The sequence below is a fragment of the Dendrobates tinctorius genome, unplaced genomic scaffold (genome assembly GCF_039654945.1).
Source record: "Dendrobates tinctorius isolate UK_male_01 unplaced genomic scaffold, ASM3965494v1 ptg000060l, whole genome shotgun sequence".
NCBI classification, from domain to species: domain Eukaryota; kingdom Metazoa; phylum Chordata; class Amphibia; order Anura; family Dendrobatidae; genus Dendrobates; species Dendrobates tinctorius.
The window spans coordinates 25,319,389-25,343,721 of NW_027361728.1; the positions used below are offsets into that span (position 1 = coordinate 25,319,389).

A 24,333-nucleotide genomic window follows, 5' to 3' on the forward strand; every position below is an offset into this window, starting at 1 on the left:
AAATCGGAGCCTTACATCGAGAGAAGATAGCCTTTTACGTTTTACCTAAGCTCTCTCACGCCATTCTACTCGGTCTTCCATGGTTAAGAACTCATCAGCCTGTTCTCGACTGGTCTTCTGGGGAGATACTCCGCTGGGGTCACCCGTGCCAAGCTCGCTGTCTGACTCCTGTCCACCTGGCGGCCGCTCCACGGTCACCTCCAGACCTCCCGGGTCTTCCTCCAGCTTACAGCTCCTACGCCGATGTTTTTGATAAGAAGGAAGCGGAGGTCCTCCCTCCACACCGGCCCAATTGAACTTGTTTCTGGTTCAACCCCCCCAAGGGGCAGAATCTACCCTCTGTCTCCCGCGGAGACCACCGCCATGTCCGAGTACGTCCGAGAGAACCTCGCCAAAGGCTTTATACGGAAATCCTCTTCGCCCGCGGGAGCCGGGTTCTTCTTCGTCAAAAAGAAGGACGGGACTCTACGACCATGCATTGACTATAGGGGCTTGAATGAGATTACCATCAAGAACAGGTACCCTCTTCCACTCATTCCGGAACTGTTTGACCGTCTCAGAGGGGCTCGGGTCTTCACCAAGCTGGACCTCAGAGGAGCCTACAATCTGGTCCGTATCCGTGCAGGTGACGAGTGGAAGACCGCTTTCAACACTCGAGATGGCCATTACGAGTACCTGGTCATGCCCTTCGGTCTTTGCAATGCTCCTGCAGTCTTTCAAGAGTTCGTCAACGAGATCTTCCGGGATCTCTTGTACTCCTGTGTGGTCGTGTACTTAGACGACATCCTCGTCTTCTCGCCGGACCTCTCGTCCCACAGAAAGAGTGTCCGCCTGGTGCTTCAGCGTCTTCGGGAGAACCGTCTGTATGCAAAGATCGAGAAATGTCTCTTCGAACAGACCTCTCTGCCATTTCTGGGATACATTATCTCCGACGCTGGTCTAAGGATGGATCCCGAGAAGTTGTCTGCCATCCTCAAATGGCCTCGCCCCGTCGGATTAAAGGCGATACAACGATTCCTCGGGTTCGCCAACTATTACCGGCAATTTGTCTCCCACTTCTCCGCGATCACAAGACCCATTTCTGTGCTCACCCATAAAGGGTCTACTTCCAAGGATTGGTCTCCTGAGGCAGAGGAGGCCTTTCTGTCCCTAAAACGGGCATTCTCCACGGCTCCGGTCCTGCATCGCCCTGAGAGCGATCGACCTTTTGTACTCGAGGTGGACGCTTCCTCGACTGGTGCCGGGGCGGTGCTGTCCCAGAGAACCGCCTCCGGTCGCCTGCACCCTTGTGGCTTCTTCTCGAAGGCCTTTTCTCCATCCGAGTGTAACTACTCGATCGGTGACCGGGAACTTTTGGCCATCAAGTTGGCCTTGGAGGAATGGCGCCACATCCTGGAAGGAGCTGTCCATCCTTTTGTCATCTTCTCGGACCACAAGAATCTGGCCTATCTCCAGTCTGCCCAGAGACTAAACCCTCGCCAGGCCACATGGTCTTTATTTTTTGCCCGATTTGATTTCGAGCTCCGATTCCGTCCCGGCAACAAGAATTCCAAAGCCGACGCCCTGTCCAGGGTCTTCCAACCACACGAATCCACGGAGGAACCGTCACATATCATTGATCCCACTAGGATCATCACCGTGGCTCCAGTGAACTGGCTTACTCCTCCGCCTGGCAAGACGCTTGTGCCAGAGAATCTCAAGCAAAAGGTTCTTCTATGGGGGCACTCCTCCAAACTGGCCGGCCATGCCGGAACTAAGAAGACCCTTGACCTTATCAAACGTCACTACTGGTGGCCCTCACTTCGCCAAGATGTACTCGACTTTGTGGCTTCTTGTCCATCCTGTGCAAAGAACAAGGTGCCACGGAGATCTCCGTCTGGCTTGTTGCTTCCGTTGCCTGTCCCTACGGTTCCTTGGGAGAACATCGCCATGGATTTCATCACCGACCTACCCTGCTCTGCGGGCTGCTCAGTCATTCTGGTGGTGGTGGATCGTTTTTCCAAGATGGCTCACTTCATCCCTCTGCCCGGTCTTCCCTCAGCGCCAGAGCTGGCCGAGATCTTCATTCATCAAGTCTTCAGGCTTCATGGACTACCTCGACGCATTGTGTCTGACCGAGGGGTTCAGTTTACCTCCAAGTTCTGGCATTCGCTTTGTAAGCTTATGAACGTTTCCCTCGACTTCTCCTCGGCCTACCATCCACAGTCCAACGGACAAGTAGAGCGTACCAACCAGACGCTTACGGGATACTTACGCCACTTCTCTAACGCCCACCAGAACGATTGGGTCAACTTACTCCCCTGGGCAGAGTTCGCTTATAACAACCATGCTGGTGAGTCTTCGGCCAAGTCTCCGTTTTTCATTGTTTTTGGCAGACATCCTGGTGTCCCTCTTCCGATAACCCCTGCCTCTGAGGTACCCGCGGCCAATGCCTTGTCCTCGGAATTTTCTAAGATTTGGGCTGAGACCAACACATCACTCAAGAGATCCGCTGATCAGATGAAGAACTATGCAGACAAAAAGAGGTTGGATTCTCCTCCGTATCGTGTTGGCGACAAGGTCTGGCTCTCCTCCAAATTCGTCCGACTAAAACTGCCCTCCTACAAGTTGGGTCCACGCTACATCGGTCCGTTTGAAATTCTGGGACGTATTAACGAAGTTGCTTACAAATTGAGGTTGCCTGCTTCGCTCCGGATCCCGAACACCTTTCACGTCTCTCTCCTGAAGCCTGTGGTGCTGAATCGTTTCCATTCCTCGCTTGATCTTGGTCCTCAGTCGGTGGGTGCCGACAACGTTTTTGAAGTGCAGGACATCCTCGCTGTTAGAGGTAGGACTTTCTTTCTCGTTGATTGGAAGGGCTTTGGTCCTGAGGAGAGATCCTGGGAGCCTCGGGAGAATATTAATGCTCCCCGTATCCTCAAGAGGTTTCTTGTTAATCTCCGGGGGGGGCGGCTTAGGGGAGGGGGTACTGTTACACCGCTCCGCCATACTCACCCGGCCTCTGCTCCCACGTCGCAGTCGCCCTCTGCTCCCACGCCGCAGCCTCTCTCCACCCGACGGCCGCGGCGGTCACCTGAGACAGGCCCGCGACCGATGCCTTCCCTGCATGCTATGCGCATGCGCCATAGGCCGCGGCCGCGCCTCCTTCCTGCTTCTTATGCTCCGGCTGTGCCCTGACCCGGAAGCACCTTTCGACCAATGGCTGACCAGACGGGGCCATATCAGGCCGCTTCCCCCTGAGGGAGGCGCCTGATCGTTGTGTTTCCTGACACTCTGGCCTCGCTCCATCGTGCACACTCTGCTCCTGCAGTTCCTGTCTCGGCTGCTCCTCACAGCAGCTTCTCAGTCCTGCTACCCGTGTTCCTGGTTACCTACTCCAGTCCTGCCTTCAGTGTTCCTGTCGTCCTACTCCAGTCCTGCCTTGTGTTCCTGCCGTCCTACTCCAGTCCTGCCTTCAGTGTTCCTGCCGTCCTACTCCAGTCCTGCCTTGTGTTCCTGCCGTCCTACTCCAGTCCTGCCTTCAGTGTTCCTGCCGTCCTACTCCAGTCCTGTCTTCAGTGCTCCTGCCGTCCTACTCCAGTCTCAGTCTTACTCCGGTCCATCCTGAGCCGCCCCTCTCGGTACCGGCTACCGTGGTACTCGAACCCCTGGGCCTGCTCCTAACGGTCCCTGTATAGGGGTCGGTTCCACCTGGCAGCTCGCCCGGGGTCCCTCGGTGCCACGGTCCAGAGGGTCCACTCTCGGAGCTCCCGCTCCTGACCACCCACGCTAACACTTTATGATATTTTTATGATCATGGTTGACCAGCACAAGACTTTTGCATTGCAGTTTCCTCATTTGCTTACATTCACTTAGCGATTACAGTCTATACAATTTGGTGCTTAAAACCCCTGGCCAAATGATAAAATCACCAATATTAAAGCCTGTTCAGCCAGTTTCTTTTTATTTTATAGCAAATACACGAAACATAAAATGATACAAAACTATGTGGAGTGCCCACCAGCGCCGCGGGGATACTCGGTACCGGGCCATTACTTAAGGGGATGTGTCACGGCAGCAGTGACCAGGTCCGTGGCCCTGGGCGTCCAATGAAAATGATAAGGGTATGACAAAGTTTATGAAAGATAGTTTGTGATGCCACCTGTGGTATTCGGCAAATAGATGTTAGCCAACGCTGCTTGAAGAGACCACTGGGGCTGATGATGATACAGCAGAGTTGTTACAGCTCTCCACAGGTAGACCTAAGCCCCAGGGTAGTAATCGTGTAAAATGATGGTGATGATGGTTGTAGTGCAGGGCTGAGGTGATGTAGCAAATAAACAGGAGGACACATCGGTGTGCAGTCTACACACTTTTACTCACAGTTTGAGTTGCCAACCAGGGCACTGAGTACAGATGGTAATAGAGATGCGGTAGCCTGGAAGCAACTTAGGATCCACTAAGCCAGATGGGTTGGAGGCCTCCTTTCTGCGCTGTCCTATGAGGTCCTTGCTGCCTAAAGCTATGCTTTGCCCTCTGTTCCTTACTGTCCTGTGGTACTTGCCTGTTGGGCAGGCAGTTTGAGCCTATTGCAGGTGTCGCTCCTCTATGGCGGCTCCAGGCTCTGATCTGCTGCTGTGCCTTCAGGCGTATGATGGGGACCGGAGGCCTGCAGTCTCCTGCCCTCCGGATTTGGCTGCTGGGACTGTTGCACCTGTGCAGCCAAGGACTCTGGCATCCGGTTTCAAGTGCTATGCCCTGGGGTGAGCTTGGTCAATTCGCAGGGTTCTCTAAACTTCTTCTTTCCTCTGCTCTTGGGACAAGTTTCTCACAGCTCCTGTCCATTGTACAGACTCTCACAGACTGCAACTAACCAAATCCACCTCCAGCTCAGAACTTATAGGAAAGCTCCTCTGAAACTGGGTTTAGAGCTCCCCCTTCTGGTCTGAAGTAGGAAAAGTGCTGGATGTTGGTATTACCTGGCTAAGGGAACCCTCCTTGCTTCCTTTTATTTCTTTATTTCTCTATTTTTATGTTTTTCAGGTTTTTATTTGTGGACTACGTCAGAATCCTTGGACTACATCAGACCTGCATGACTTTTTTTTTTTAAATGGTGAACCAGGGAAAAAGTCAAGTGTTGTTTTTTTTAAATAAACTATTTGTGTGTGTGTTTTATCATTATACTTACTGGACTAGAAATTGGAGTGTCTGATATATGCCGCTCCATTACTAACACTGGGGCTTGATGTCAGCTAACACTACACAGCTGTTATGAATGCCAAAATCCACTGCAACAGGGCAATTGGGAAGATATACCTATTTGGAGAAGCTGCGAGCTTGTTTTTTAGTTGAGTAAGGACATAATATACATGGATGGTCTCGGCCTGATAATATCAGCTCACAGCTGTCTGCTTTACCTTTGCTGGTTATCAAAAATAGAGAGGACCCCACTTCATTTTTTTTTAACCCCTTCACAACCCAGTCTATTTTGACCTTAATGACCTGGCCATTTTTTGCAACTCTGACCAGTGTCCATTTATGAGGTAATAACTCAGTAACGCTACAACGGATCCTTGCGATTCTGAGATTGTTTTTTCATGACATATTGGGCTTCATGATAGTGGTAAATATAGGTCGATAACTTTTGTGTTTATTTGTGAAAAAATTGGAAATTTGGCGAAAATTTTGAAAATTTCGCAATTTTCAAGTTTTGAATTTTTATTATGTTAAACCAGAGAGTTATGTGACACAAAATATTTAATAAATAACATTTCCCATATTTCTACTTTACATCAGCACAATTTTGGAAACATTTTTTTTTAGGAAGTTATAAGGGTTAAAAATTGACCAGCGATTTCTCATTTTTACAACGCCATTTTTTTAGGGACCACATCACATTTGAAGTCACTTTGAGGGGTCTATATGATAGAAAATACCCAAAAGTGACACCATTCTAAAAACTGCACCCCTGACGCTACTCAAAACCACATTCAAGAAGTTTATTAAAGCTTCAGGTACTTCACAGGAATTTTTTGAATGTTTAAAAGAAAATTAACATTTAACTTTTTTTCACAAAAAAATTACTTCAGGTCCAATTTTTTTATTTTACTAAGGGTAACAGGAGAAATTAGACTGCAAAAGTTATTGTGCAATTTGTCCTGACTAGTACAGTGATACCTGATATGTGGGGGGATCCACTGTTTCGGCGCATGGCGGAGCTCAGAAGGGAAGGAGTGCCGTTTGACTTTTTCACTGCAAAATTGCCTGGAATTGAGATTGGACGCCATGTCACGTTTGGAGAGCCTCTGATGTGCCTAAACAGTGTAAACCCCCCACAAGTGACCCCATTTTGGAAACTAGACCTCCCAAGGAGCTTATCTAGATATGTCGTGAGAACATTGAACCCCCAAAGGCTTCACAGAAGTTTAACGTACAGCCGTACAATTAAAATTAAAAAATCATATTTTTTCCACAAAAATGATCATTTCACCCCCAATTTTTATTTTCCCAAGGAAAACAGGATCCCAAAAGTTATTGTGCAATCAATACTAAGTACGCTGATACCACATATGTGGGGGTAAACTACTGTTTAGGCGCATGGCAGAGCTCAGAAGGGAATGAGCGCCGTTTGACTTTTTCACTGCAAAATTGGCTGGAATTGAGATCGAACGCCATGTCATGTTTGGAGAGCACCTGATGTGCCTAAACAGTGGAACCCCCCTCAAATGACACTATTTTGGAAACTAGACCCCCAAAGAAACTTATCTAGATGTGAGGTGAGAACTATGAACCCCCAAGGGCTTCACATAAGTATAATGTACAGCCATAAAATTAAAAAATCATATTTTTTCCACAAAAATGATCTTTTCACCCCAAATTTTTATTTTACCAAGGGAAACCGGACCCCAAAAGTTATTTTGCAATTTGTCCTGAGTACGCTAATACCCCATATGTGGGAGTAAACCACTGTTTGGGCGCAAGGCAGAGCTCGGAAGGGAAGGAGTGCCGTTTGACGCAAAATTGGCTGGAATTGAGATCGGACGCCATGTTGCGTTTGGAGAGCCCCTGATGTGCCTAAACAGTGAAAACTCCCTACAAGTGACCCCATTTTGGAAACTAGACTTCCCAAGGAACTTATCTAGACATGTGGTGACCATTTAGAACCCCCAAGTGCTTCACAGAAGTTTATAACGCCGGGGTGTGAAAATAAAAAAAATCATATTTTTTCCAAAAACATGATCTTTTCATGCCAAATTTTTATTTTCCCAAGGGAAACAGGACCCCAAAAGTTATTGTGCAATTTGTCCTGAGTACGCTGATACCCCCTATGTGTGAGAAAACTACTGTATGAGGACACGTCGGGGCTCTGAAGGGTAGTAGTGATGTTTTGGAATGCAGATTTTGATGGAATGGTCTGCGGGTGACATATCGCGTTTGGAGAGCCCCTGATGTGCCTAAACTGTGGAAACCCCTACAAGTGACCCCATTTTGCAAACTAGACCCCCCAAGGAACTTATCTAGATGTGTGGTGAGCACTTTGAACCCCCACGTGCATCACAGAAGTTTATAACGTAGAGCCATAAGAATAAAAAAATATTTTTTTTCCCCAAAAATAATATTTTTGCCCCAAATTTTTTATTTTCCCAAGGGTAACAGGGGAAATTGGACCGCAAAAGTTGTTGTGCAATTTGTCCTGAGTAGACTGATACCCCATATGTGGGGGTAAACCACTGTTTAGGCGCATGGCAGAGCTTGGAAGGGAAGGAGCATTGTTTGACTTTTTCAACGCAGAATTGGCTAGAATTGAGATTATTATTATTATTTATTTATATAGCGCCATTAATTCCATGGTGCTGTACATGAGAAGGGGGGTTACATACAAAGTAATAGATATTGTTAACAGTAAACAAGTTTCCACAACAAATTTACAATGACAGATTGGTACAGAGGGGAGAGGTCCCTGTCCTTGCAGACTTACATTCTACGAGATCAGATGCCATGTTACGTTTGAAGAGCCCCTGTTTTGCCTAAACAGTGGAAACCCCCCAATTCTATCTCCAACCCTAACTCCAACACACCCCTAACTCTAATCTCAGTCCTAACCCTAGCTCTAGCCCTAATCCTAGCCCTAACCCTAACCCTAAAAAAAGCGGTTTTATTCTTCGGGTAAGTATGATTACAGCGATACCTCATTTATATCATATTTTTTATGTTTTGGTGCTTTTATACAATAAAATCAATTTTATATAAAAAATAATTATTATTGTATCACTTTTTTCTGTGAGCTACAACTTTTATTTTTTTTTGCTGATGATGCTGTATGGCAGCTCGTTTTTTGCAGGACAAGATGATGTTTTCAGCAGTACAATGCTTATTTATATTCGTCTTTTTGATCGCGTGTTATTGCACTTTTTTTATCGGCAGTATGATGATAAAGCATTGTTTTTTGTCTTGTTTTTTTTAAAGGGTTCACTAAAGGGGTTAGCTAGTGGGACAGTTTTATAGGGTGGGTCATTACGGTAGCAGCAATACTAAATATGTGTACTTTTATTGTTTTTTTATTTAAAAAATAAAAGATTTTATTGGGATTTTTTAAAAATTTATTTAGAAATGTTTTAAAAATTATTTTTACACTTGTTTTTTTTTACTTTATTACTTTGTCCCAGGTTGATGTCATCACTGTATAGTGTCAGATCGCTGATCTGACACTTTGCAGTGCACTGTGTCAGATCAGCGATCTGACAGGCACTGCAGGAGGCTTTCTCAGCGCCTGCTTTGACACTGAGACAGCCGCCTTCTTGCAGGACCTGAAGGCCGTCGTGGCCATATTGGTTCTGGGGACCTGCAGGAATGAGGCCCTTGGAACAACGCGAGTACCGAGGGGCTCAGGGAAGCAGGCAGGGAGCCCCCTCCCTGTGCGATGCTTCCCTATGCCCCCGGTACAATGCGATAATGTTTGATCGCAGTGTGCCAAGGAATAATGTGCCTGTGGCGGTCCGTGACTGCTCCTGGCTCATAGTGCCAGGTGTCAGCTGTGATAATCAGCTGACACCCAACTGCGATCAGCTGCGCTCCCCCCGTGAGCGCAGCTGATCGCGTGTGACATACTATTCCGTCCATGTGATATAAGTCCCGGGTAACATGGACGGAATAGTACGTCCAATGTAAGGAAGGAGTTAAAGGGACAAAATCAGTTATGGTCAAATGGTCTGAAGAGGCAGAGACGGCATTTCAAAAAATGAAAAAAGCTCTGTGTAAACAGCTGTTCTGGTGGCCTCCAACTTTAACCCCTTCACCCCCAAGGGTGGTTTGCACGTTCATGACCGGGCCAATTTTTACAATTCTGACCACTGTACCTTTATGAGGTCATAACTCTGGAACGCTTCTATGGATCCCGGTGATTCTGACATTGTTTTCTCGTGACATATTGTACTTCATGTTAGTGGTAAAATTTCATTCAAATAACTTGCGTTTATTTGTGAAAAAAACGGAAATTTGGCAAAAATTTTGAAAATTTTGCAGTTTTCCAACTTTGAATTTTTATGCCCTTAAATCACAGAGATACGGCACACAAAAAACTTGATAACTAACATTTCCCACATGTTTACTTTACATCAGCACAATTTTGGAACCAAAATTTTTTTTGTTAGGAAGTTATAAGGGTTAAAAGTTGACCAGCAATTTCTCATTTTTACAACACCATTTTATTTTTAGGACCACATCACATTTGAAGCCACTTTGAGGGGTCTATATGATAGAAAATACCCAAAAGTGACACCATTCTAAAAACTGCACCCCTTAAGGTGCTCAAAACCACATTCAAGAAGTTTATTAACCCTTTAGGTGCGTCACAGGAATTTTTTTGAATATTTAAAAAAAAATGAACATCTAACTTTTTTTCACAAAAAAAATACTTCAGGTTCAATTTTTTTTATTTTACCAAGGGTAACAGGAGAAATTGGACGCAAAAGTTATTGTGCAATTTGTCCTGAGTACGCTGATACCTGATTTGTGGGTTGAACTACTGTTTCGGTGCATGGCAGAGCTCAGAATGGAAGGAGCGCCGTTTGACTTTTTCAATGCAAAATTGGCTGGAATTCAGATCGGACGCCATGTCACGTTTGGAGGGTCCATGATGTACCTAAACAGTGGAAACCCCCTACAAGTGACCCTATTTTGGAAACTAGACCCCCCAAGGAACTTATCTAGATATGTGGTGAGAACTTTGAACCCACAAGGGCTTTACAGAAGTTTATAACGTATAGCGGTACAATTAAAAAATCATATTTTTTCCACAAAAATGATCTTTTCACCCCAATTTTTATTTTCCCAAGGGTAACAGGACCCTAAAAGTTATTGTGCAATTTGTCCTGAGTATGCTGATACCCCACATGTGGGGGTAAACCACTATTTGGGCGCATGGCAGAGCTCGGAAGGGAAGCAGCGCCATTTGACTTTTTGGCTGGAATTGAGATCGGACATCATGTCGCGATTGGAAAACCCCTGATGTACCAAAACAGTGGAATCCCCCCACAAATGACACCATTTTGGAAACAAGACCCCCTAACGAACTTATCTAGATGTGTGGTGAGAACTTTGAACCCCCAAGGGCTTCACAGAAGTTTATAACATAAAGCCGTAAATTAAAAAATCATATTTTTTCCACAAAAATGATCTTTTCACCCTCAATTCTTATTTTTCCAAGGGTAACAGCACCCTAAAAGTTATTGTGCAATTTGTCCTGAGTACGCTGATACCCCACATGTGGGGGTAAACCACTATTTGGGCGCATGGCAGAGCTCGGAAGGGAAGCAGCGCCACTTGACGTTTTTGGCTGGAATTGAGATCGGACACCATGTCGCGATTGGAAAACCCCTGATGTACCTAAACAGTGGAAACCCCCCACAAATGACACCATTTTGTAAACTAGACCCCCCAAGGAACTTATCTAGATGTGTGGTGAGCACTTTGAACCCCCCAGTGCTTCACAGAAGTTTATAACGCCCGGGCGTGAAAATGAAAAATTCGTATTTTTTCCACAAACATGATCTTTTAGTCACCATTTTTTTTATTTTCCCAAGGGTAACAGGAGAAATTGGACCCCGAAAGTTGTTGTCCAATTTGTCCTGAGTATGCTGATACCCCATATGTGGGAGAAAACTACTGTATGGGCACACGTCGGGGATCGGAAGGGAAGTAGTGACGTTTTGGAATGCAGACATTGATGGAATGGTCTGCGGGTGTCATGTTGCCTTTGGAGAGCCCCTAATGTACCTAAACAGTGGAAACCCCCCACAAATGACCCCATTTTGAAAACTAGACCCCCTAAGGAACTTATCTAGATGTGAGGTGAGCACTTTGAACCCCCAAGGGCTTCACAGAAGTTTATAATGCCAGGGCATGAAAATAAAAAAATTGTATTTTTTCCACAAACATGATCAATTATTCCCCAATTTTTTTATTTTCCCAAGGGTAACAGGAGAAATTGGACCTCAAAATTTGTTGTCCAATTTGTCCTGAGTAAGCTGACACCCCATATGTGGGAGAAAACTACTGTATGGACACACGTCAGGGCTCGGAAGGGAAGTAGTGACGTTTTGGAATGCAGACATTGATGGAATGGTCTGCGGGTGTCATGTTGCCTTTGGAGAGCCCCTAAAGTACCTAAACAGTGGAAACCCCCCACAAATGACCCCATTTTGAAAACTAGACCCCCTAAGGAACTTATCTAGATGTGAGGTGAGCACTTTGAACCCCCAAGGGCTTCACAGAAGTTTATAATGCCAGGGCATGAAAATAAAAAAATCGTATTTTTTCCACAAACATGATCAATTAGTCCCCAATTTTTTTATTTTCCCAAGGGTAACAGGAGAAATTGAACCCCAAAAGTTGTTGTCCAATTTGTCCTGAGTACGCTGACAACCCATATGTGGGAGAAAACTACTGTATGGACACACGTCAGGGCTCGGAAGGGAAGTAGTGACGTTTTGGAATGCAGACTTTGATGGAATGGTCTGCGGGTGTCATGTTGCCTTTGGAGAGCCCCTAATGTACCTAAACAGTGGAAACACCCACAAATGACCCCATTTTGGAAACGAGAACCCCTAAGGAACTTATCTAGATGTGTGGTGAGCACTTTGAACCCCCAAGGGCTTCACAGAAGTTTATAATGCCCGGGCATGAAAATAAAAAAATCGTATTTTTTCCACAAACATGATCAATTAGTCCCCAATTTTTTCATTTTCCCAAGGGTAACAGGAGAAATTGGACCTCAAAAGTTGTTGTCCAATTTGTCATGAGTACGCTGACACCCCATATGTGGGAGAAAACTACTGTATGGACACACGTCGGGGCTCGGAAGGGAAGCAGTGCCATTTTGGAATGCAGACTTTGATGGCATGGTCTGCGCGTGTCATGTGCGTTTGGAGAGCCCCTGATGTACCTAAACTATTGAAACTCCCCACAAGTGACCCCATTTTGGACTCTAGACCCCCCCACGGAACTTATCTAGATGTGTGGTGAGCACTTTGAACCCCCAAGTGCTTCACAGAAGTTTATAACGCTCGGACGTGAAAATAAAAAAATCATTTTTTTCCACAAAAATGATATTTTTGCCCCCAATTTTTTATTTTCCTAAGGGTAACAGGAGAAATTGGACCCCCAAAATTGTTTTGCAATTTGTCCTGAGTAGGCTGATACCCTACATGTGGGGGTAAAACACTGTTTGGGCGCATGGCAGAGCTTGGAAGGGAAGGATGTTATGATTGAGTCACCGTAGGAGGCAAAAATAGAAATGCTAGCTAAGTCCAGAAAACCAGAGAAGTTCGCAGCTATCGGATTGCAGACCCCTGAACCTATCAACACAACTAGCAGTAGCCGTGGGGGGCTCCTACGATGCCCTAGGCCCCTCGATCACAGCCGGAGGACTACATAGCCTAAAGACAGAAAGGGAAATCTAAACTGCCCCAGAGCAGACCCCAAAGCAAAAGGCAGCCCCCCACATATAATGACGGTGAAGCAAGAAGAAAGAACAAAACACAGACAGAAAGATAGACTGAGCAAAGATGGGGCCCACGCTAGCTTAGATAGGAAAGGACAGGAAGGCTGCTGTCTGCAATCCTGAAAAACCCTATGAAAATAAGAGCCAACAAACTGACAGTAAAAAGGCCCTGAAGACGCTAGGCTTCAAAAAAGCTATGTCAGTACTCAGGAATATTCTGAAGACAGAGCAACAGGCAAAAGGAGATTCAGCTCACCCCAGCAGGGAATGGCAGAATCCAGAAAAGCAAGGAAAACAAAACACTAATGCAAAAAGGCAAAGCAGAAATCTTAGCTTTAGATGAGCAGGAATCAGACTGGTTTCCTAGAAGTCCACAGAGAAATCACCCGCAGGCCAGAAGGGCGTCGGCAGCCTTTTATCCAGTCATTAACTACACTCAGCCAGTCATCATCATCAGCCCCAGGTGTTTGACAATCAGGCTCACTACCTTTCTTCACCAGAATAGGGAGTTCCTCGGGCCTCAGTAGTGAAGGGGAAAATGAACTCACAACAGTACCTCCCCCTTGAGGAGGGGTCACCGAACCCTCAACCACGCCACCAGGGCGATCAGGGTGAGCCCGATGAAAGGCACGCACCAATCTTTTGGCATGAATATCAGAGGCAGAGACCCAGGAATTATCCTCCTGACCATAACCCTTCCACTTAACCAAATACTGGAGTCTCCGTCTAGCCAGAAGGGAATCCAGTACTTTCTCTACCTCATATTCCATGTTACCTTCAACCAATACAGGGTCTGGAGGTGCAACCCCTGGAACAACAGGTTCAACAAACCTCTTCAACAAAGATTTATGGAACACATTATGGATTTTAAATGTGACAGGAAGAGCCAGACGAAAGGAGACCGGATTAATAATCTCCAAAATCTTGTAAGGTCCAATAAATCTAGGCTTAAACTTAGGAGAAGCCACCTTCATAGCAATATTTTTTGATGATAACCACACCATATCACCAACCTTAAATTGGGGACCAATGGTCCTATGTCGGTTGGAAAACCGCTGGGCCTTTTCCTGGGAGAGAGATAACTTATCCACCACTTGGTCCCAGATCTGGTGCATTCTCTCCACCACAGTGTCAACCCCTGGGCAGGCAGAGGGCTCCACCTGCCCTGAAGAAAATCGAGGATGAAACCCAAAGTTACAAAAAAAAGGAGACATCAAAGTGGCAGAACTAGCTCTATTATTTAAAGCAAATTCGGCCAAGGGCAAAAATGAAACCCAATCATCCTGATCAGCAGAAATAAAACATCTCAAATATGACTCCAAGGTCTGGTTTGTTCTCTCTGTCTGCCCATTGGTCTGAGGGTGAAAAGCAGAGGAGAAGGACAACTGAATTCCCAGCTTGGAACAGAAAGTTCTCCAAAATCTAGACACAAACTGGACTCCTCTGTCAGATACAATGTTCTCAGGAATCCCGTGCAAGCGAACCACCTGTTGTAAAAACAGGGGCACCAATTCAGAGGAAGACGGCAACTTAGGGAGTGGTACAAGATGAACCATCTTAGAGAACCTATCACAAATCACCCAAATAACAGTCATCCTTTGAGAGGCAGGCATATCAGAGATGAAATCCATTGAAATATGGGTCCATGGCCTCTTGGGGACAGGCAAAGGCGTCAACAACCCACTAGAGCGAGAACACGATTTAGAACGGGAGCACGTCCCACAGGACTGCACAAAATTCCTGACAGCACGAGACCAGGAGGGCCACCAAAAAGACCGACTCACTAGATCTCTAGTACCAAAAATACCTGGATGACCAGCCAAAGCAGAGCAATGAACTTCAGACATCACTCTCTTCTTCCACTGGTCAGGAACATACAACTTTCCACTGGGACAACGCTCAGGTTTGTCCTCCTGGAACTCTTCCAGAGCACGTCTCAAATCGGGCGAGATGGCAGAAAGAACTACCCCTTCGCCTAAGATGGTAGCAGGCTTGGTCACCACAGGAGAATCAGCACGGAAGCTCCTAGAGAGGGCGTCAGCCTTGACATTCTTAGTTCCAGGAAGAAAAGAAACCACAAAATCAAAACGTGTAAAAACAAGGCCCAACTAGCCTGTCTAGGGTTCAAGCGCTTAGCCGACTCTAGGTAAATCAAATTCTTGTGGTCAGTAAGGACCACGACTTGATGCTTAGCTCCCTCCAACCAATGTCTCCACTCCTCAAATGCCCATTTCATGGCTAACAGTTCCCGATTCCCCACATCATAGTTACGTTCAGATGGAGAGAACTTTCGGGAAAAGAAAGCACAGGGATTCATTTTAGATGTTACAGGATCCTATTGGGACAAAACAGCTCCTGCACCAATCTCAGAAGCATCCACCTCTACCTGGAATGGAAGTGAGACATCAGGTTGCCGCAAAACCGGGGCGTAGGTGAATCTTCGCTTCAGCTCCTGAAAGGAAGAAACAGCCTCCGGAGACCAATTTAACACATCAGCACCCTTCTTAGTCAAATCAGTCAATGGCTTGGCAATACTAGAAAATTTTGATATAAATTTCCGATAAAAATTAGCAAAACCCAAAAACTTCTGGAGGGCCTTCAAAGAAGTGGGCTGAACCCAATCGTAAATGGCCTGTACCTTGGCCGGGTCCATTTCAATAGTTGACGGGGACAAAATAAATCCCAAAAAAGAAATCCTCTGTACTCCAAAAAGGCATTTAGATCCTTTGACATACAGGGAATTCTCCCTCAAGATCCGGAACACAGTCCGAATATGTTCCACATGAGAATCCCAATCCTTGGAGAAGATCAAAATATCATCCAGATAGATAATCAAAAATTTATCGACAAAATCTCGGAAAATATCGTTCATGAAGCACTGGAAGACAGAAGGGACATTAGTGAGCCCAAAAGGCATCACCAGGTACTCAAAATGTCCCTCCGGAGTATTAAACACCGTCTTCCATTCATCTCCATGCTTAATGCGAATAAGATTATACGCCCCTCTGAGGTCAAGCTTGGTAAACCAGCAAGCACCTTTAACTCTGGAGAATAGATCAGAAATCAGGGGTAACGGATACTGATATTTAACAGTAATTTTGTTGAGGGCACGATAATCAATACAAGGTCTTAATGATCCATCCTTTTTGGCCACAAAAAAAAAACCGGCACCTAAGGGTGACAAGGATGGTCTAATATGACCCTTCTCCAACGCCTCCTTAATATAGGATCGCATAGCCTCGTGCTCGGGTACAGATAAATTGAAGAGCCGACCCTTGGGAAATTTACACCCCGGGCTCAGTTCAATTGCACAGTCATAACTCCTATGAGGAGGCAGAGACGCAGACTCATTCTCACTAAATACATCATAAAAGTCCGCCAAATAATCAGGAACATCATGCGACTGAGGAGAGGTGGAAAACACCGGAGCCTCACTAAAGGCACACCGACAACCCCAACTCACCACAGACACAGATTTCCAATCCAAAACTGGATTATGAATTTGTAACCAGGGAAACTGTTATGAATGAGTCACCGTAGGAGGCAAAAGCAGAAATACAAGCTAAGTCCAGAAAACCAGAGAAGTTGGCAACTATCAGATTGCAGACCCCTGAACCTAACAACACAACTAGCAGTAGCCGTGGGGGGTTCCTACGAAGCCCTAGACCCCTCGATCACAGCCGGAGACTTACATAGGCCTAAAGAAAGAAAGGGGAAATCTAAACTGCCCCAGAGCAGACCCCAAAGCAATAGGCAGCCCCCAACATATAATGACGGTGAAGCAAGATGAAAATACTAACACAGACAGAAAGATAGACTGAGCAAAGACGGGGCCCGCAACTATCTAGATAGGAAAGGACAGGAAGGCTGCTGTCTGCAATCTGCCAAAACCCTATCAAAGACATAAGCCAACAAGCTGATATGAAAAAGGCCCTGAAGCAGCTAGGCTTCAAAAACTAAATCAGCACTCAGGTATTTTCAGAAGACAGAGCTAAATGAATTCAGCACACCCCAGCAGGGAATGGCAGAAATCCAGAAAAACAAAGCAAAAACAAAGTCAAAGCACAAAAGCAAAAGGCCGAGCAGCAAACTTAGCTTTAGAGGAGCAGGAATTCAGACTGGTCTCCAAGGATCCCACAGAGAAATCACCCGCAGGGCAGAAGGGCATCGGCAGCCTTATATCCAGTCCGTAACTCCACTCAGCCAGTCATCATCATCAGCCTCAGGTGTTTGATAATCAGGCTCACTACCTTTCTTTACCAGAAGAGGGAGTTCCTCGGGCCTCAGTAATGAAGGGGAAAATGAACTCACAACAGGAAACCCCAGAACAATAGTATCATGCAGATTATGTAACACCAAAAACCTGCAATTTTCTTGATGGTCTGGGGCGAACCGCATTACCACCTGGGTCCAAAACTGAGGTTTATTTTTAGCCAAAGGAGTAGCATCAATCCCCCTCAAAGGGATAGGTGTCTGCAGAGGTGTCATCGGAAATCCACAACGTTTAGCAAAATCCAAGTCCATTAGGTTTGGAGCTGCTCCCGAATCCACAAAAGCCTTGGCGGAAAATGTGGACAGGGAGCAGAACAGAGTAATAGCCAGAAGAAACTTAGGTTGAACACCAACAACAGAAAACGTGTGTGCAAAGCGTTTCTCGCGTTTAGGACAGACAGAAATAATATGCGAGGCATCTCCACAGAAAAAACACAACTTATTACGCCTTCTGAACTCCTGACGCTGCTCTCTGGAAAAAACTCTATCACATTGCATAGGTTCAGGCATCTGTTCAACAGGTGGCAACACCTCTCGTGCAGCTCTGCGTTCGCGTAAACGCCGATCAACCTGAATGGCTAAAGACATAGAATCGTCAAGACCAGAGGGAACAGGAAATCCCACCATAGTATCTTTTATGGCTTCTGACAACCCCTTCCGAAAGAGAGCAGCCAAGGCATTATCATTCCAGGTAGTAAGTACTGCCCACTTTCGGAATTTTTGACAGTACAATTCTGCAGAATCACGACCCTGGTTCAATGCCAGCAGGGTCTTTTCAGCCTGATCAATGGCATTAGGTTCGTCATACAACAACCCCAAGGCCTGAAAAAATGCGTTCACATTAGTCAGAATAGGATCATCTAGTTTCAAAGAAAACGCCCAATCCTGGGGATCGCCACGCAGCAAAGAGATGACAATTTTAACCTACTGCGTGGAGCTCCCTGACGAGTTAGGCTTCAAGGCAAAAAATAATTTACAATTATTTTTGAAATTCAAAAATTTAGACCGAACCCCAAAAAATACATCAGGTGTAGGAATCTTTGGTTCAGCAGCATGTGAATGAGCAAGGTAGGCGGAAATTCCCCGCACTTCCGCAGCGAGCTGCTCCACACGATCAGACAATTGCTTTATCTCCATTGAGAGAAAAAAAAATTCCCCCTACGGCCTCAGAGATATAGAGGAAAAAATATACACACCTTTTTTTTTTTATACAATTCTTTCCTGCTATTGAGTACCCTAGAATCTGCGGTATGGCGGGTGATTCTGTTATGATTGAGTCACCGTACGAGGCAAAAATAGAAATGCTAGCTAAGTCCAGAAAACCAGAGAAGTTGGCAGCTATCGGATTGCAGACCCCTGAACCTATCAACACAACTAGCAGTAGCCGTAGGGGGCTCCTACGATGCCCTAGGCCCCTCGATCACAGCCGGAGGACTACATAGCCTAAAGACAGAAAGGGAAATCTAAACTGCCCCAGAGCAGACCCCAAAGCAAAAGGCAGCCCCCCACATATAATGACGGTGAAGCAAGAAGAAAGAACAAAACACAGACAGAAAGATACACTGAGCAAAGATGGGGCCCACGCCAGCTTAGATAGGAAAGGACAGGAAGGCTGCTGTCTGCAATCCGTGAAAAACCCTATGAAAATAAGAGCCAACAAACTGACAGTAAAAAGGCCCTGAAGACGCTAGGCTTCAAAAAAGCTATGTCAGTACTCAGGAATATTCTGAAGACAGAGCAACAGGCAAAAGGAGATTCAGCTCACCCCAGTAGGGAATGGCAGAATCCAGAAAAGCAAGGAAAACAAAACACTAATGCAAAAAGGCAAAGCAGAAATCTTAGCTTTAGATGAGCAGGAATCAGACTGGTTTCCTAGAAGTCCACAGAGAAATCACCCGCAGGCCAGAAGGGCGTCGGCAGCCTTATATCCAGTCATTAACTCCACTCAGCCAGTCATCATCATCAGCCCCAGGTGTTTGACAAACAGGCTCACTACCTTTCTTCACCAGAAGAGGGAGTTCCTCGGGCCTCAGTAGTGAAGGGGAAAATGAACTCACAACAGAAGGAGCACCATATGACTTTTTCAACTCAGAATTGGCTGGAATTGAGATCAGACGCAATGTTGCGTTTGGAGAGCCCCTGATGTGCCCAAACAGTGGAAACCCCCAATTCTAACTCCAACCCGAACCCCAACACACCCCTAACCCTAACCCTAGCCCTAACCCTAGCCCTAACTCAAGCCCTAACTCTAGCCCTAACCCTAACCCTAACCCTAGCCCTAACCCTAACCCTAACGGAAAAATGGAAATAAATACATTTTTTTAATTTTATTATTTTTCCCTAACTAGGGGGGTGATAACGGGGGGGTTTGATTTACTATTTATGGCGGTTTTTATTTTTGGCAGCTGTCGCACGCTAAAAGACGCTTTTATTGTAAAAATAGTTTTTGCATCACCACATATTAAGAGCTATAATTTTTCCGTATTTTGACCCACCGAGTCATGTGAGGTCTTATTTTTTGCGGGTCGAGTTGACGTTTTTATTGGTACCATTTTCGGGCACGTGACATTTTTTGATCGCTTTTTATTCCGATTTTTGGGACGCAGAATGAACAAAAACCAGCGTTTCATGAATTTCTTTTGGGGGAGTGCGTTTACACCGTTCGGCGTGCGGTAAAATTGATAAAGCGGTTTTATTCTTCGGGTCAGTACGGTTACAGCGATACCTCATTTAGGTCTTTTTTTATGTTTTGTCGGTTTTTTGCAATGAAAACTATTTTATATAAAAAATAATTATTTTTGCATCGCTTTATTCTGCGAGCTATAACTTTTTTATTTTTTCGCTGATGATGCTGTGTGGTGGCTCGTTTTTTGCGGGACAAGATGATGTTTTCAGCGGTACCATGGATATTTATATGCGTCTTTTTGATCGCGCGTTATTACACTTTTTGTTTGGCGGTATGATAATAAATCATTATTTTTTGCTTAGTTTTTTATTTTTATTTTTTAAGGGGTTCGCTAAAGGGGTTAACTAATGGGACAGTTTTATAGGGCGGGTCGTTACGGACACGGCGATACCTAATATGTTTACTTTTATTGTTTTGTTTTTTTTTTATTTTCAAAAAATTAATTTATTGGGGAATATTTTTTTTTTTTTTATTAATTTATTTGGCGATTTTTTAAAAATTATTTTTACACTTTTTTTTTATTTTTTTTAACTTTATTACATAGTCCCAGGTGGGACATCACTGTCCTGTGACAGATCGCTGATCTGTCACATCACAGATCACTGTGACAGATCAGCAATCTGTCACAGGCATTGAAGAAGACTTCCTCTTGCCTGCGCTTTGCAGGCACTGAGGAAGCCAGCTTCCTCCAGGCCCCCGAAGGCCCCCGTCGCCATCTTGGATTCGGGGGCCTGGAGGAAAGGAGCCCCCCGCAGCAGCGCTGCACATTGCGCTGCCGTGGGGGGCTCAGGGAAGCACGGAGCGAACCCCCTCCCTGCCGATGCTTCCCTTTAACTCCCGGTACACCGCGATCATGTTTGATCGCGGTGTGCAAGGGGTTAACGTGTCGGGGGCGGTCCGTGACCGCCCCTGACACATTGTGCAGGGTGTCAGCTGTGATAATCACCTGACACCCGGCCGCGATCAGCGGCGCTCACCACGTGGGCGCCGCTGATCGCGGTAGACGTAATATCCCGTCCATGGGCATAGGGGCCCGGGTCCCCTGGACGGGATAGTACGTCGGATGTCAGGAAGGGGTTAAGAAAGAGTTTGTACTCCAAACAGATGCCTCAAATGTCAGTTTAGTAGCAGTACTTTCTCAGGGCATACACAGGGAGGAGCACCCTGTTCTCTACTTGAGTAGGAAGCTTTCCTCATATAATTCGGTCATAGAAAAGGAGTGCTTGGCTGTCAAGTGGGCGGTGGACACATTACGGTACTTGTTGTGAGTTCATTCTCTGGTTCACCAGTTGTGAGTTCTCCTTCCAGACTCCCTCTGGTGATAACAGGAGGTAGTGAGGCTGATTTGATCGGTGGAGATCTGCGACCTGAGAATAAGGATGACGATTGGATCTCAGGAGTCTCAGATTGGATTTAAGACAGCCGACGCCCTATTCAGTTGCTGGTGATTCCTTCTGGCTGTTCAGCTCTTGGTTTTCAGTTCTGTTCCAGTCATCTAAAGCTAAGTTTTACTGCTAATGTTCACACTTGATTTTGTTGGTCTATTCAGTTTTTTGGTGTGGTCAGCCAGCCCTGGCTGGGGGCTGTGCTGAATTTCCACTCTTATTTATCAGTATTTTGCCAATTTGCTTTTTGTCCCTTACTAGTTTGGTCTCTTTTTGCTCTGTCTCAGAATATTTCAGAGTGGTGATATAGTGGGAGAAGTCTAGTGACTTCAGGGTTAATTTTGCTATCAGAAGTGTTGGACATTATTTTTGTAGGGTTTTTTGCAGGTTGCAGACAGTGTCTTTCCTTTCCTCTCTAGTTAGTGTGGGCCCCATCATTTGCTCAGCCTATTTTCCTGCCTGTGTTTGTGCCTTCATCTTGTTTCACCGTCAATACATGTGTGGGGGCTATCTATTCCTTTGCGGTCTGCTCTGGGGCAGTTAGTTTTCCCCTTTTCATGCTTCAGGCTTATTTAGTCCTCCGGCTTTGACGAAGCGTCTAGGAACATCGCAGGTACGCTCCACGGCTGCTGCTAGTTGTGTGGCAGGATCAGGGATCTGCAATCTGCATAGTTACCAACCTCTCTGGTTTTCTGTCACTTAGCTTGTTTTGCTTTTCTTCTCCTCGGTGACCCATTCATAACAGGTACTATCTGGTAGGACGTAACTTTAGATTGGTATCTGACCATGCCCCACTCAGGTGGATGAGGGAAACAAAGGGTAAAAATGCAAGGGTCACCCACTGGGTCTTAGCCCTACAAGATTTCAACTTCCAAGTAGAACATAGAGCAGGTAATCTACATGGTAATGCCAATGCTCTCTCAAGAATCCCTTGTCTGGTAATAGAAAGTGCCAAGTTCCACTGCTTTAAGCAGAGGGGAGGTATGTAAGGAGGTTAATGGCCACATAGTCGATGGGAGGTATGTGTCACAGAGATGGCTGCTCTCTGTGATGTAACCCGGAGTATTTCTTTAGTGCACATAAGCACTAAGAGACGTTTGGTGCACCTGGGTCCGGGTTCCGTGTAGCTATGAGATATGGGAAGGTCTGGCTACCCACATACCTCACATCTGGGTGTGGTTACAGCCTATATAATGGAGGCTGTTGTTTGTGACTGGATACATGGAGGTCTCCATTGTGTATATACTACTGTAAGACACTGACCTGAGGGAGTTGACCCGCAGTGCTATATGAACTGTTTGCTTTTTCTTTTTGTTTCCATTTTATGCCACAGAAGGATATCATTTGATTACTTAAACTTAAGCAAGTTTATGGAGCGAATAAACCTGACGGAACATCTTTATGAAAATCGCTTCCTGTGCTTACCTTAACCCGCAGCCAAGAGAGTAAAACCTTACAATGTGTTTGTGTTGAACTCTTCACTTTGGGAATCTTCCTGTTTGCTCTGCTGCCTGTGTTTTAACCAACTTTATTGAGACAAAAATGCATACGTCTAAATTTTTAAAAAATGCACACAAAAACTCAAGGAAAAACATAAGTAAACTAAGGTGTGGAATGGTTCCTGAGATCCTTCATCGTCAAAAACTCAAACACTGATCATGGAAACATACACTAAAAGTTCTGTCGCAGACATTTATTTCTGTTTTTTCCCCATTTGCTTTTCACTTATTTTATTGTGTACTTCCTGTTTTCCAGGCATTTTGCTTTGAGTTTTCTATCCTGACTATAAGATGTCTACAAGAAAAAACCCTTTTAAGATTTTTAGGTGCTCCGTTTAATATGCCGAATAATTATAATTTTTAGACTTGTGTTAGAATCTGATTTAGGAATACAAATTATGAGAATTCCAGAATTATTTTTCTTCCATTATACTCCTTTTACCTAATCTAAAAAATAGAAATTACTCAGATCAAATGGATGGATCTTTTGAAATTCCAATTTTCACCGACTTCTACAAAATTCCCCCCCAAAATTTGATTTGTGGCGAATTTCAATCCTAGCAAGTTTGTTATTACTAGGAAAATACATGAGGGGGACAGGAGAAAGAGAACCTTGCTGACCATCAGCTTACACTGTACAGGCAAGAGAGAGAGGACTCCATTGACCATAAGAGCTTACACTTTACAGATCTATGGAAGAGAGAGAATGAGGTCCTTGCTGATCATAAAAGGTTACACTTTACAGTACAGAAAGATAAAGAGATGACCTTGCTGACCATAAGAGCTTACTTGTTATATATGAAATAAAGAAAACCCAGTTGACTATAAGAGTTCACAGTACACTCTACAGAAAAGAGAGAGGACCTTGCTGTTTGTAAGAGCTTACACTCTACAGATGAGAGAGAGAACCTTAAAAACAATAAGAGCTTATACTCTAAAGTAGAGATAGACTTACCCAGTCTGGAGATGTAAAATGACTCTGGAATACAAGCTGTGCTCTTCTATGAACCACTTATCTCCAATGGCCCAGGTTCTGACCATCACACTACAAGGTATGGTAATATGTAACATGTCATAACTGCCAGACATTGAATGGAGGCCCTCATGGACATGCAAAAAGACTTTAGTCCAGTCTATGATGCTTCAACAGTATGAGAAATATGTGGCGCCCCTGAGGGTTCAGAAGCCACTGAGGTACTGCACCTCATTCAGAGGTGTGGTATTCCGCTCTCAGGTAAGGAGGGAGCACTACCCAGAACCCAGACACTTGCATCCAACACCAGATTGCTCAGGTGCAGGGAGGGACTGGGTAGAGGGTGTGGGTGGCGAAAGCAGCAGGAGAGCTGAAGGAAGTGACAGTGAGAGGAGTGAGGAAGTTAGTGCTGTAGACTAGAGCAGTGAGGAGCTCGTCCCTAGACTGGACTAGGGAAGAAAGAGAAGTGAACAGAAGGGGTCCTAGGGGCACAGGAAGTGAGGAATCCACCCGTGGTGCCCGAATCCATGCTGACTTTA

At 45.4% G+C, this 24,333-nt stretch overlaps 1 long non-coding RNA gene across 1 annotated transcript in view; it reads left to right on the forward strand.

Annotated features, from left to right (window-relative positions):
• LOC141092754 (uncharacterized) overlaps window positions 1–5,735 on the forward strand; it is a 201,789-nt gene extending 196,054 nt beyond the window's left edge. Inside the window, exon 3 of the long non-coding RNA XR_012232895.1 lies at window positions 5,023–5,735. This is a non-coding gene — a long non-coding RNA (uncharacterized lncRNA). The remainder of the gene's footprint in view (window positions 1–5,022) is intronic.
• The last annotated feature ends 18,598 nt before the right edge of the window (window positions 5,736–24,333 follow it).